Below are 14,921 nucleotides of genomic sequence, written 5' to 3'. Positions count from 1 at the left end.
TAAATGTATAATATTAGTAGTTATTGTATAATGTTCCTTTAAACATACACATTTGCTCACACTTAAACACTTATTTCTGGGTCAAGTAAAAAAAGGAAAGATAAAACTGACGTTTATACTGATCACAATGATAAAACTGAAGTTGTTGTTTGTGGGTCATTGGACTGTATAGTTATGTGGGTCATTGGACTGTATAATCATTATTTTTTATTTTTTTTGTGTTGATTCATGTCTTCTATTGTTTGCTTATACAATTGTGGTTGTATAAATGTATAATATTAGTAGTTATTGTATAATGTTCCTTTAAACATACATATTTGCTCACACTTATACACTTGTGTCTATTTTAATATATTTTACTATGTGAATCAACATTGGCGTTTTGCTTTCTTTAACCTTATACTCAATTTTCAGCTTAATCACATTTGTATCAACACCGAGTTGCATTGCAATAACATTATACAACTCCTTATACGATGAACTTTCTTTAAAAATCACCCCTCAATTGTATAATCAATGTAACAATTGTCATTGTCCCATCTACCGGAATGCATAACCAAAATAGCTAATGAAGCCATTTTCAAAATTTTTGTATAAAAAAAAAGTTATATATACATATACATTTATACGATTAAGAATTTCAACAACAAACAAAACATATATTTATACAAATTCTAGCAACTTCAGTTATTCACATATATACATATTCCCATTATATACTCATATAAACGTTTATATACACATTCTGCATATACATTTATATATAAACAATTACATACACAAATTAAATTAACACGCCTTTTTATTTATTTTCTAAAACAATCAAAATGTATATAAAAAAAAAGAATGACTAGCGAATATACAGAAAGACACATCTGTAACAAACTAAAATTTTACGACGGACTGCAATTTTGTAAAGTTTGCTATAGCATACAATTAGCAATTTTTAACTTGCTATACGTAAAAATTTCTCATTTAAATACGAGTAAAGCCCACTTATTAAATAGAAAGTTGCCAACATGAAAAGTTTAGGCCCAAAAGTGACCCAAGTCCAAAACAAAACAAAGTCAACAAACGGATGATAAGTTCATAAAAACAAATAAAGGAAATTAAAGGACGTAGAATTGTTTTCATGATGTTGTCTAGATTTAATTTTATCAAAGAAAAGGAAGACTGTGATGTTGTAGAGAGAGAAAGGATGGTGAGAGAGAGAAATGAATGTTAGTAATACTAACTCTTAATATTGAATATTTTGGGGAAGATCATATGAATTTGATACGAAGTAATTAATATTATGTCATATTTAAAATACTTTTAAATTAATTAATTCAAAAATAATAAAATTGATAATTTACTGGACGATTGTGGAGCTCAATTTATCTTCACCAAACAAGGTACATAGCTTGAAAAAGCATGAAAATTATATTTTTGATTTATGTGTGTCATTGTTATACAAGATTCATGCTAATCTTCACTATATGATTTCACTTTTATCGAATATTTCCCAAAGGGACAAGAACACACACTTAGGTTGAGGATAGTGAATGATAAAGTTCATGAATAAGATGATCCATCAAGGGACTTTTATGCACGAGCTACTTATTGCGGGAGCTTCTTGATGGCCAATTATTGATAAGTTTTGCACAAACTATTTCTATTTTAGGATGATTTTTAATTTTGTTTCTTTAATTAATAGTAGTAATCATTGAATTTCCCCCCCAAATGGTCATTTAATTTTTAAAAAATGTAAACTAAAGTATTCTTAACTAGTGTCTTGTCCAACAAAAAATTAGAAAATTAAGAGATATAACTTTGTGAGTTTTGAAGTTGAATTTATGATTTGTTATAAGACATATATGCCTTAAAAATAATTTCTTGTAAGACATAACTTGTGCATTGTGAATTTTACCTTGAGATTTTTCAATGTTAAAGGCATTTTTGGACACTGTTTTGTTACTTAATGTGTTGAAGAGAGAAAAAATAAATTTAATGGACAAAAAATAAAAATCATCTTAAAATATGAGCATTCATGCCAATGACCCATTTGTTGTTAGGTCGTGTGGAACTTTGTTTGAGAGAGATTATTGAGGTGTGTGAGTAAAATTTCATATTAATAATTAAAAATATTGTGAAGCTATATATAAAACATGTGAATATTCTTAATATAGTGTATAGTTTTTCTTATAAAAAAAACTTCACTCAAGCCTAAATTCAAAAGGTTATTAATATTTTATCATACTATATTAAAAATATATTTAAAATAATTTAGCAAAACAATTTTGTCAAACCTTCGGTCAATTCAAAAGGATATTAATATGAAAAAATTACTGAAATACACTCTTATGTTTCCCTTATTTCTAATATTCCTTTCTATTTCTAAAAGTCTCTAAAATCTCTTATTTCTCTTCTAATTCTAAATTATTTTATAATGTATCCGAGCTAGTTTTTAATGTATCCGAGTGTCACGACCCAGACCATCGTGATTGGCACCTACACTAACACTCCTGTGGGAGAACCACTACTACAACCAAACAACTAATCTAAAAACTAAGGCAATTAAGTTACAAAAGCAAGTAAAATACTAAGGAAATAAATAGCTAGGGAGTTCCCATAAACTCCAAACAAAAGTCTATCAACTAAACAAATGCGGAAGTAACACCTAGAACCTGAAAGTCAATGTACCAAAACATCTAAAGTTCAACAAGTCTAAACAAGAAGGGATGCAACTCCAATCTAATGAACTAATCAACTAACTAGAACATAGTCTAAGTCCAGAAATGGTGGACATAGACGAAAGAGAACCCATGGCATCCCGAAAGAATTGGCTCACCTTGAATTCGAACGATCACTAATCTCCTAAGCGAGGTCTGTCAGTAGCCGCTTGAAGATGCCCTGTACTCAACAAAAATAAGAGCAAGTGCAGTATCAGTACATAACCACAGTGTACTGGTAGGATCACGCGGCCATCCCACTAAGTGTAACATAAGCAAGTCAAGACAACTTTATAATCACATGCATATATATCAACATATACAATATTAACAACATTTACGAACAACAAACAACTTCACATTTTATATCAAATCATTGGTCCTCTCATGGAACTCAAACCCAAACAATTAGCATACTGAAACATGGTATCCGATCCCATAATTATGCTGAAACGTGGCAACCGATCCCATAGTTATGCCGAAACATGGCAACCGATCCCATAGTTATGCCGAAACATGGCAACCGATCCCATAGTTATGCCGAAACGTGGCAACTGATCCAAGTTAGTTATGTCGAAATGTGGCAATCGATCCATTCAACACACCACAATCACAATCACAAGTACATCATCAAAATCATACATTTAGGTCATGATTTCATGACAATCATCATTCATCTATCTCATTTGCAACAAGTGTGATCAACGTTGCAACATTCATACATATACAAGTATCATAATGAAGCAAGCAAGAACAAACATACATCACACAATCGTAGAATCACAACCATCACCTACCTCGAAACAAGCTTGAAACCCTAAGAAACTTGATCCTTCCCTTTCCGGATTCGTTCCACTTGTTCTTGGTCTACAAATAATCAATATAATACATGATCAATAAACAATCACTAATTACCCGAATTACTAACAATTCTATATATGAACCCTAGATCAAACCCATGATCCCAATTATCCAAATTAGGGTTGTTTCCACCATAGAATCTATAACAAAACCTTCCCCCATCATTATTCACCCATTCTATTACGTTCTACGAATCAAAAAATGGATTCGGAGAGTGAAAAACTTACCTTTAGCCTCAAGAATGGTGAAAAACGAGTAGGAGTCTCCTGAGGTTCGTTCCTTAGCTCTAAAAGTCGAAAAGTGCATAATAAGGTTGTTTAGGAGTTTATTAACGACCTTAAGTCGCGTTGAGCCCGCCACAACGACCATCATCCCGCTGTAGCGGCCCCCAAGAGCGGCACAATCCAGCGCTAAAGCGGCTGGAACGAAACAGAGAGCTATTTAAAGAATTCCAAAATCCCCATTTCACAACACACCTCTAAACAACGACGCTAAGAAAATACCTCTTATGCTAAGATCGATTCCGGGAGTTCTACTCACCCGAATTCAATTTCGTAAAGTCGTACGGATTCCTTAACGAGTTATCTAACCACTCATGCAATCAAAATCATAAATGATTCACCCGATTGTTACCAGATTTCCCTACACCTCAAAGACTCCGATTTCGTTCAAATCTGGACTAGGTTGGGAAAATCCAAATACTACGAAAAAGTTTTCCTGCCCCAAATTTTCCCCCGTTGGCTTTTCTATAACGACGGGAACAGGTCGTTACACCGAGCTACATATTATGTATCCGATTTATTTTATAATGTATCCGAGCTAGTTTTTAATGTATCCGAGCTACATATTATGTATCCGATTTGTTTACTTTTTCAGATATTAATATAATTACAAACTAAATAGGGATAGATTGTATTCCTAAAATTTATACTATTAATATCTTATCGTATTTTTTAAAATCATTGAGAGGTAAGCAGTACGTACAAGGATACAACAGTTTGGGTAGGAGTTAGGGCGATGGTAACATTTATTTACACAAAGATTTTGCTTCTTTCTGAGTCAATGAAGTGCATATCATATTAAAATAATTGAATATTGAATGAATCCAAACTTTGTCATAAACCTATCGTGATGGTAAAATCAATTTTTTTATTAAAAAAACTATAATTTTAACCGACATGAAAATATTAGAGAAATTTAATATTTAATATATAATAATTTTTCATCAAAGAAAATTTGATGAACCCCTTAATCTTATTGGACTCTTGTCCCTGATTATCAAATGCAAACAACCTGCACAAGAAATACACAAAAAAGAAACATGAACATTCTAGAAATATTTAAACAAAAAAGAGTCAAAATTGAGCATCTTGATACTCAAATGTCAATTGCATGTTTTTATTTATTTACACAAAGATTTTGCTTTTTTCTAAGTCAATGAAATGCGTATCATATTAAAAGATACACATATATATCCTAAATAGCCACATAATTGAATGTTGAATAAATTCAAACCTTGTTATAAACCTTTCGTAATAGTAAAATCAAATTCTTTATTAAAAAAATTAAAATATAAAAAAATAAACACACGTAAAATTATAAGAGAAATTCAATATTTAATATATACTCCCTCTGTCCCTAATTACTTGTCCACTTTTGAATTGACACACATATTAAGAAAATAATTAATGACATAGTGAGTTTACCATTTTATCCCTATTAATTATGAGGTGGATGAAAAGTTCTATCTTTTTCAAAATAATTAATCATTTAATTGAGGGTATAATAGGTAAAAAAAATTGTCCTTTCTTGATTTGTCAAAATGGACAATTAATTAGGGATAACTATAAAAGAAAAAATGGACAAATAATTAGGAACAGAGGGAGTATTAATTTTTCATCAAAGAAGATTTGATGAACCCCTTAATTCCATTCGACTCCTGGCCCTTATTACTAGATGCATACAACCTGCACAAGAAACACATAAAAAAAAACATGAAAAATCTAGAATTATTAAAACAAAATAAAAGGTCAAAAATGAGCATCTTGATACTCAAATGCATGTTTTTATTTATTTACACAAAAAAATTGCTTCTTTCCGAGTCAATGAAGTGCGTATCATATTAAAAGGTACGCATATCCTAAATAGCCACATAATTGAATATTGAATAAATTCAAATCCTGTCATAAACCTATCGTAATAGTAAAAAAATACTTCTTTTGTCCCTAATTACTTGTCCATTTTTCCTGTTTTAGTTGTCCCTAATTACTTGTCCATTTTGACAAATCAAGAAAGGACAAAATATTTTTATTTATTATATCCTCAATTAATTACATTGAAAAATGTAGAACTTCTCGAAAATCTTAAGTTTTTAATTCATCCACTTCATAATTAATAGGGGTAAAATGATAACGCACTATGTCAATAATTATTTTCTTAATAGGTGTGTCAATTTAAAAGTGGACAAGTAATTAGGGACAGAGGGAGTATAATATAAAAAAATAAACACACATGAAAATATTAGAGAAATTCAAAATTTAATATATAATTAATTTTTTATCAAAGATGATTTGATGAACCCTTAATCTCATTCGACTTTTGCCCCTTATTATTGGACTAGCTAGAAAAGCCCGTGCTATGCACGGGCCCAACATGTCCAACGGGAGCTAGTCTCTTTTTGTACATGGGTAAGTAAGTTCGCTAGGGTGTTCAAATAAAGGGTGCAAACGTAATCAATTATAGGGAATATATTCTCATAATATCACTTTGGTTATAATTACACAAACATGAATTTTGAAAAACTAAGTACACCGTAAATGTAAATCCATTTGCATCCATCTAAAACGATCTTTGACTTGAACGTTAAAATACATGTGAAAGGTACACTTTTAAGCATGAAAAGCTTGAACTTTTTCTCCTAAATAATGGTAACCTGCAAATATGTAATATAAGATAATAAAACCGATTTCGATCATGTAGTTATTAGACATAATCTCACTTTCACTTCACATTGAGAACATACAAAAGTTAGCTAGCTGACGACCTGAAACATTGTTTTAACGACCATTAATCAAAAGGCAATTGGTATGCTCTTGAAAAATAGAGCAGAGTTTTTAAGCTCCATTATATTGAATAAAATGTCAGATCAAGGTTCAAAGTGTCTACACACATGAGCCCTATGGCTTCCCTCTACAATGTTTGATAATTAGCAAAAGTCATTAGCCAGAATGAGTAATAGCCATACATTAGATATCATGTGACCTTAAATAAAAGATGCTCGAACCCAGTGAGATCTTGTCTGCAAATATTCAAATTAACAGTTCAAATGTTAGAAAGAACTGAAGTGAAAATTGCTACTAAAATATCAAGGAAAATTGCAAAATATATATATTTGGAGGGTTGTACATGTGAAATATTATTTGGATAAAATTCATTTTCCTTTGATTTACATGTCCTTTGTTGTCAAACATTTTCTTCAGCACATAAGAAAATATAAGAAACAGAACAGAAAATTAAGCTATAACAAAAACTTATTCTAGACATATTAAATGGTTTGGAAGAATAGTTATGCTCTTGACATTAATTTGTTATTACTCTTACAAAGTAAAGATGTTTATCAAAGACAAATGGCTATCTACTTTCCTGTAAAGCAAAACTATTGAAAATTAAATAATTATTGATTTATCTAACTTTTAGTGTCAAAGTTTAGCCTAATTCACTTAGAAAAGTTGAATGTGGAATTTGATCAGGTATTTCTTTTAGCATGTCCACATATAAAGACTTTTATTAGAATAATATATCCAAATCGTAAATATTTAAACTTTCTTATTTTTCTATTGTTACTCACTCTCCAACCCATTCGAGCATCATTTTCACTTGCATCACAGTGCTCTCAAGATTTAACAAGAAAAATCAGTTGGACTTGCCATCGAGATAGTTCTGTAATAGTTGTATATGCAATAAAATAAATGTTTAGCATTAGGTTGAGGTCAGCTCATCCCTGAGAATTGTCAAATAATAAGCAGAAGAAGTACCTGCGGTCCAATGAACTTAGATGTTGCTGCCAATCCAGTAAGACCACACTCCATGAATGCACACACAATATTTAAGTTACCTGAAATACTTGATAAGACAAAAGCCTCAAATTTTATAACGTAGTGTGCTCCCGTCTACAAAAATAATATAATTTCCTTCGCAGTAAAGCAAACACTCTCCGACCAAATTCACATTGACAAATTTCACTTTATTCACTGTAACAATTGACCTGATTTGAAGGCCGTGAGCCTTGTTAATGTTAACCATATTTCCCTTGACCAATCTACATCGAAAAATAAACCATAAAATCTTTTACAGTTCCAAAAAATGATATATATCTAAGTTAATATTCATAATTGCATTTTCGATTACTTTGAACAAATCGATACTACAAAAAATAATAATTACATAACCAAGCAAAGTCTTATATAGAACCATATGAAAGAGCACTCCCAAGGCTCTTAATATCTTACAAGAAAAAAAGATCTGAAACTCACCTATCTGCTATGCCAAGGTTTTCCTGCATACCAAAATGGTGGAGGTCATAGGATATCAAATTGTCTTTTCATATTAGGCTAGTTTTTCAGTGAAATGCATAATTATTCAGCAAAGCAGAAACTCTTCTGATCATGACAACATAACACAGTGAGGTTTTCTAAGATGTAGCTTTTTTTTCATCAGGTGTACACATAAGATTCGACTAATCCTAACTATTAATTATGTGTATCCATAGTGGAGATTAATACATCTTCGGAACTTGTTCAAGAAATAGAAGACCTTTCTTTTTCTTAATTAGATTTAGAATGCGTGCTTTTCAGCAGCTGCAATGTCATTACGCCTATCTCTCTAAATGATACATTTTTTTTTGGGATAAGTAGTAAGAAACTCTACTTGAAGTACACCTCTCACTGGGAATTTTGTCAAACATGTCTCGTAAATAAATAAAAAAGCAATGATAAACTCATCCAACGTCATTTCATAATATTAGATACAGAGGAGAATTATCAACAACATTGAGACCTTATTTAGATATCACAACCATCTATGAAATGCAAAATTAATCATAACTATTTGCACCGTTCATGAAAAATTTATTCCTTACCTAGCAATTTGTGTCTCACGCAACACTATAAAGGAGCTTCATTGCAGCCCTCTCATGTTTTTCCCCTTGAGCTCCAAAATTTTTATGTTCATTTGGAGAACTTTCAATCGCCTGATCCATATGCAATATGTTAGAGCGATTAAATTCTTAGAAACCCAACTTAATGTAAAATAAATTTGCTAAGAGTTATATTTTACTAATGCAGAGATTTAATAGAGAATAAACCAAAGAGAGTAAAAAAGAAGTAGATAAGCGAGAGGGCGAGAGGAACTTACAATTGAAGTTTGCTGGAGAAAATCAATAGTCAAGAGTTCACATGATAAATCAATGAGCGTAGCAAGTAGGAAGCCACCTGAGATGCTTTGAATTTTAGTGTCATCTAAATTGAGACGATGTATCAATAGTCATATTTTGAGTCTGAATTTTGAAATTTACACTCCACCTGTAATAGAAATTAAAAATTAGAATTCAGTATAGTGAGATTTGATTGTCAACATCTATTTACTGCAAAATAATTGCATAATAGGAGTTCAGTATCATGAAAAATCAAGAGATAGCTCAGTGTAGCATGGAGATGGAATTGAAGGTAGAATGCACATTGAAATAAGATTTTGTATTTCTTCTTCCACCTTGTAGATGCTTACAACAACTGGTGTTCTACGCGTGGGTATAATGTGTCACACAGATTTTTTATTGGAGAAAAAACACATATATGTATTCAATATATGGGCCCAAAAAAACCAATGAAATAGACCCACATGATTTCATGGATTAAATTAAAAAAAAATATTCCCACATTTCAAATAGAAATTAAGTGGAGAAATTCATAAATACAAATCTGTTGATATCCCACTCCTAATAACATCCTTCAATTAGAAAACTATAGTAATATTTACATTTCTATCCTAGAATTTTTTTTAAAAAAATCACTTCTAAGGGGAAGCTAGAAATCGAGTATCTATTTCTAAACATACGCAAATCGAAAAAGTTCATGCAGAAAATTCAACAGGAAGTAATACAAAATAACCCAATAATTTAACAAATACCTTAATGTGATTAAGATGACAAAAGTTTTTGAAGTTTAAGCAAGAGACATAGTCTTTATCTTCTTTAACAGTTTTCTATGCTAAGAATTTGTATTTATTTAGAAGCTATTTCCTCAAAATCCCCTTTACAAAAAGGAAAATAGAAATAAAAAAAATTACATCTATAATCTTCATATATATATAAATCATTAATTGCACCAAAAAAAACAAGGGATAAGAAAGAGACCTTCTTAAACTTTCAAGTTTCAAGCAGCGAGACCCAATTTTGCTTCAAGACGAAATAGATGTGGCTTCTTTCTAAATACTTTCTCGCCCTCTTGAGTGAAATTTATTGGGAAATGAAAGAAAGAGAAAAGAGAAGTGGAAAGAGTAGGAGAAACCTAAGTAGTGGTGATTTACTGGTAAAAAGAAATAGTGGACACTTGTTGATGGCAAAAGAACATAAAATAAGCCCAAGTTTGTAGTACACTTTATATAGCTTATTGTACAATCAATTTTTGCTGTGATAGTCCCACCCTTGTTGGCTTATGTATTATTAATCCTTCGTATCTAAGTTTAAATACACTTTACCTTCTAATACAAACATCCAAAATATATTTTGACAAATTGCAAAATTACAAAATTATAAGACCACAAAAATTCAATCGAAATGCAAGAACAAAGAACTCCAAAAAAAAAAACAGATGAAATTTGTTGAGAGAATTAAAGTAATAATGTTATTATTGCATGTAACAAAAATGATACACGTGTTCATTTACCAATAAAAGAACGCCAAATTTATCATATAACTTTCTCAACGTTTGGTACAAAAAAATTTATAATTATAAGATATGCACTGTTCCTACACGTGTACTAAAAAGGTAAAAATAATGGGTTCACTTTGAATTATAGAATACATGTGTCTGTAATAGAAGAGCAAAGAAACCAGTAATCCAATAGCATATGCCCACGTTGACAATATACCTTACACTATTGTTACTTTAAAAGTACAGCTTATGTTGCTTTCTGTACAACTATTTGTAGCTGCGTTCGTCCTCATCCTTCTTGGCTTCTATAATAAGAGAATATATATTACTACTTATTAGAAGTGAGAGTTGAGGTGTACCAACACTGCACTATTAAATTGTACAAAAGGGATTATGAATTGTACTATATATGTTTGGCCTACTTTATTGTTGAATCAACATGTGGATTGCATGTGTTTCAATATTTTAGATACAAATAATTCCCTACAATTTTCAATGTCTACACTATTCCAATTCTCTCTTTTTTTTATTTTACTCCTATTTAGAAATGAGAGTTTGGGAGGACCAACATTGCACTAAAGAGTTGGACTAAAAGCTATAGAAATTGTACATTGAGGCCCACCAAAAAGATGAACTATTCTTTTTTTCTACTTTCCATTCTCCCCTTTTACTCTCTTTAGTTTATCTTTCATCTTAAATTTTTCTTACATCTTTAAAATATTTTGAATTATTAATTATTATGAATTATAATGTTTTGATTTTTGCGTAGTTTACAAATATATAAATTTCATTTTTAAAAAATTGAAGATATCATACGCAAATTTATGGTCAAACTTAAACTATTTGATTCTTGAAAAATAAAAAGTGTCACATAAAATGGGACAGACGAAGGATAACTCTCAATTAAATTTATTTCACTTTTTAGTTTCCATTTTTAACATAATTTTTGAAGTTGGATTTGTAGGAATTCTATAGTAGACCCATTTAAATTTGACTTTTTTGTTTTAAATTAGAGAACTTGGCCGCACTTTGCACGATCATTAAAATTAAATATTTTTGATTAATTTTATATTTACTCTGTTGTTTAATCGTAATATTATTATTTATTTTAATAATATGAAGATTGTGAAAAAAATAAAGCTTCACAAATTTTACATCTATTAAATGAGGAAGAATATATTTTTTATCAAATATATAAGTTAATTACTCTTATTTAGATATGAGACTTAGAAGGACTAACATTGCATTAAATTACTTGTACAACATGCATAGAATTTTGTACATTAACTTTTGACTGCATTAAATTAGTTGTACAACGTACAAAAAGAATTGTACATTAACTTTTATAAATGACAATTACAAGGACTAACATTGCAATTATTATTATTACTCATTACTTACAAGGACTAACATTGCAATTACTATTATTACTCATTACTCCTTATTAGAATTATTATTATTACTCATTTTACTCCTTATTAGAGTTGACACTTTAAAGAACGAACACGGCACTACCAAATTGTACACAAAGCATTTCAAATTGTACTATAAAATTAATTGTGCCTCATTAATTGTACACGTGTCTTTCTACATATACAACAACCCACATGAAGAATTACTTTTCTGACTTTTTCCTCAGTTTCTCTCTATATATTCGTTTTTTTTTCCTTTTTTTCTACTTTCCATTCTCCCCTATTACTCTCTCTTTAGTTAATCTTTGATATTAAATTTTTTTATAGATCTTTAAAATATTTTGAATTATTAATTATTGTGACTTATAATACTTTGATATTTACGTAGTTTACAAATATATAAATTCCATTTTAAAAAAATTCAAGATACCATGCGCAAATTTTCAGTCAAACTTAAACTATTTGATTCTCGAAAAATAAAAAGTGTCACATAAAATTGAACAGACGGAGGATAACTCTCAATTAAATTTATTTCAGTTTTTATTTTCCATTTTTAACATAATTTTTCAAGTTGGATTTCTAGGAATTGTATTGTAGACCCATTTAGATTTTACCCTTTTGTTTTAAATTCAAAACAACCCTAAAAAACAAATGGTGATTACAGACAACAAAATTTCAATAATAAAGAAATTTGAACGATAAATTCTTCACTATCAGATGACAAAATTTGAAAACCATTAAAAAGAAAAAATGTATAACCATTCAGAGATTTAAATAAAAATTTAGAAAGCAATGGAAGAAATCAGTGGTAGGCAAATCAAGAAAATAAAATTTGCCTAAATAGTAGACGTGGTTTGATGAGAAAGAACTATAATATAGGTATTTATACAAAAGTGAAAGATATTGAATAGCCAATCAGATTGGACCAAGTTTATAGACGCGTGGGGACTTAACACAATTTTTTAATTGGTTCACGGTAGCGAAGATCTCTGTTTGTGATAGTGAACAACAACAATAATAAATATATTTAGTGTAGTCTTATAAAGTAGAATCTGAAGATGGTAAAGTGCAAAGATATCTCATCTCTTCTACTTTAGAGATATTACTCTTATTTAGAAGAGGGAGTTGTGAAGGACTAACATAGCTCCAACAAGTTGTTCTTAATGTAATTTAAGTTGTACTATGGGGCCCATTTTATTCAACAACTATTAGCATCTAAGTTGTACTATGTTAGGGCCCACCTTATTCAACAAGTATTATACTAGCATTGATGATACATAAGTATTAATTATAACTTGGCGTGTAAATTCTTTAAAATAATTATTGCCTCGATTTTTTTTTTACATTTATTTTTAATTTTAAAAGATTGGAAATTTTATGTTAAAAATTTTAATAATAGAAAAAATGATTTATTTAACTTTTATCATCATCAATACTATTAATTTATTTGACCTTTTTTCTTAATCTTCATCTCATCATTAATGTTATTTCTATAATTTTCTTAAATCACTTATTTTTTCTTTTTTAACTCTTTTATATATATATATATATATATATATATATATATTATATTACTTTACTCTTATTTAGAAATGAGAGTTAGAATGACTAACACAACATCAAATAGATGTACCAAAAGTAATACAAGTTGTACTGTATTGGGGCCCACCTCATTACACAAGTACTACTCCCCACTCATATCAAGACACATGTACTATGTAGGGAGTTAGGAAGGACCAACAAGGACAAATATGTAATTTTCTTAAGCTTACCCCACTCATATCACAAAGACACATGTACTATGTATAACACATAGATGCTTTTTATATTATCAATGGATTGATCCATTTTCCCCTTACAGTCTTATAATTTCAAAATCGTTAAATTTCTCTTAATTTTCGAGTAAATATCTCAAAAGATCATCCAACATTGAGAAATTATATTGTAAAATTATTCAACTTTATTTTATACTTCTTATTTATATTACTCTTTATTAGAAGTGAGACTTTAGAGGACGAACATGACACTACAAAGTTGTACACAAAGCATTTCAAATTGTACTATAAAATTCATTGTCACTCATTAATTGTACACGTGTCTTTCTACATATACAACAACCCACATGAATAATTACTTTTCTTACTTTTTTTCCTCAGTTTCTCTCTCTATATATTCATTTTTTTCCTTTTTTTCTACTTTCCATTCTCCCCTTTTACTCTCTTTAGTTTATCTTTCATCTTAAATTTTTCATACATCTTTAAAATATTTTGAATTATTAATTATTATGAATTATAATATTTTGATTTTTACGTAGTTTACAAATATATAAATTTCATTTTTACAAAATTGAAGATACCATACGCAAATTTACGATCAAACTTAAACTATTTGATTCTCGAGAAATAAAAAGTGTCACATAAAATGGGACAGACGAAGGATAACTCTCAATTAAATTTATTTCACTTTTTATTTTCCATTTTTAACATAATTTTTCAAGTTGGATTTCTAGGAATTCTATTGTAGACCCATTTAAATTTTACCTTTTTGTTTTAAACTAGAGAATTTGGTCGCACTTCGCGCGATCATTAAAAATTAAATATTTTTGAAATATATTGATAACAATTAAAATGGAGCTGTTATTTTATCTTTAAAATTAAGTTTGAGTGAATTGAATTAGTAGAATGAGAAAACATATTAAACTAATAACTTTTTAATGTTATTAAATGCATTTTCTTTTTAATTGAGTAGTAGTAGATTAAAAGTTCCGAATTAGGATATTAAAATAATATCTTACTCTCTCCTTAATTATTATGGTATTGCAAATATTTATTTTCCTTAAATGGTGATTCATTTTCCATTTACAGTTATATCCAATTAATTTCTAATGTATTGAATGCGGTTATGGGATATTGAAATAATATCTTTATCTTTCCTGTATCATAATAAAATTATAATTTAACATTTATTTTTCTGAAATGATAATTTTGTTTTAATTCCTAGAACATATT

General features: G+C 29.2%; 1 non-coding gene across 1 annotated transcript; it reads right to left on the bottom strand.

Moving 5' to 3' along the window:
* Positions 1 to 1,407: 1,407 nt before the first annotated feature.
* On the bottom strand, positions 1,408 to 1,514 carry LOC125838901 (U6 spliceosomal RNA). The gene has a single exon (XR_007443634.1). It is a non-coding gene; the product is annotated as a U6 spliceosomal RNA (small nuclear RNA).
* Between the last annotated feature and the right edge of the window lie 13,407 nt (positions 1,515 to 14,921).

The sequence above is a fragment of the Solanum verrucosum genome, unplaced genomic scaffold, assembly GCF_900185275.1.
Source record: "Solanum verrucosum unplaced genomic scaffold, falcon-dt-bn FXZP01000182.1, whole genome shotgun sequence".
Classification (NCBI taxonomy): Eukaryota; Viridiplantae; Streptophyta; class Magnoliopsida; order Solanales; family Solanaceae; genus Solanum; species Solanum verrucosum.
The sequence above is the reverse complement of the archived record's forward strand: the minus strand, read 5'-3'. Positions and strand labels throughout refer to the sequence as shown.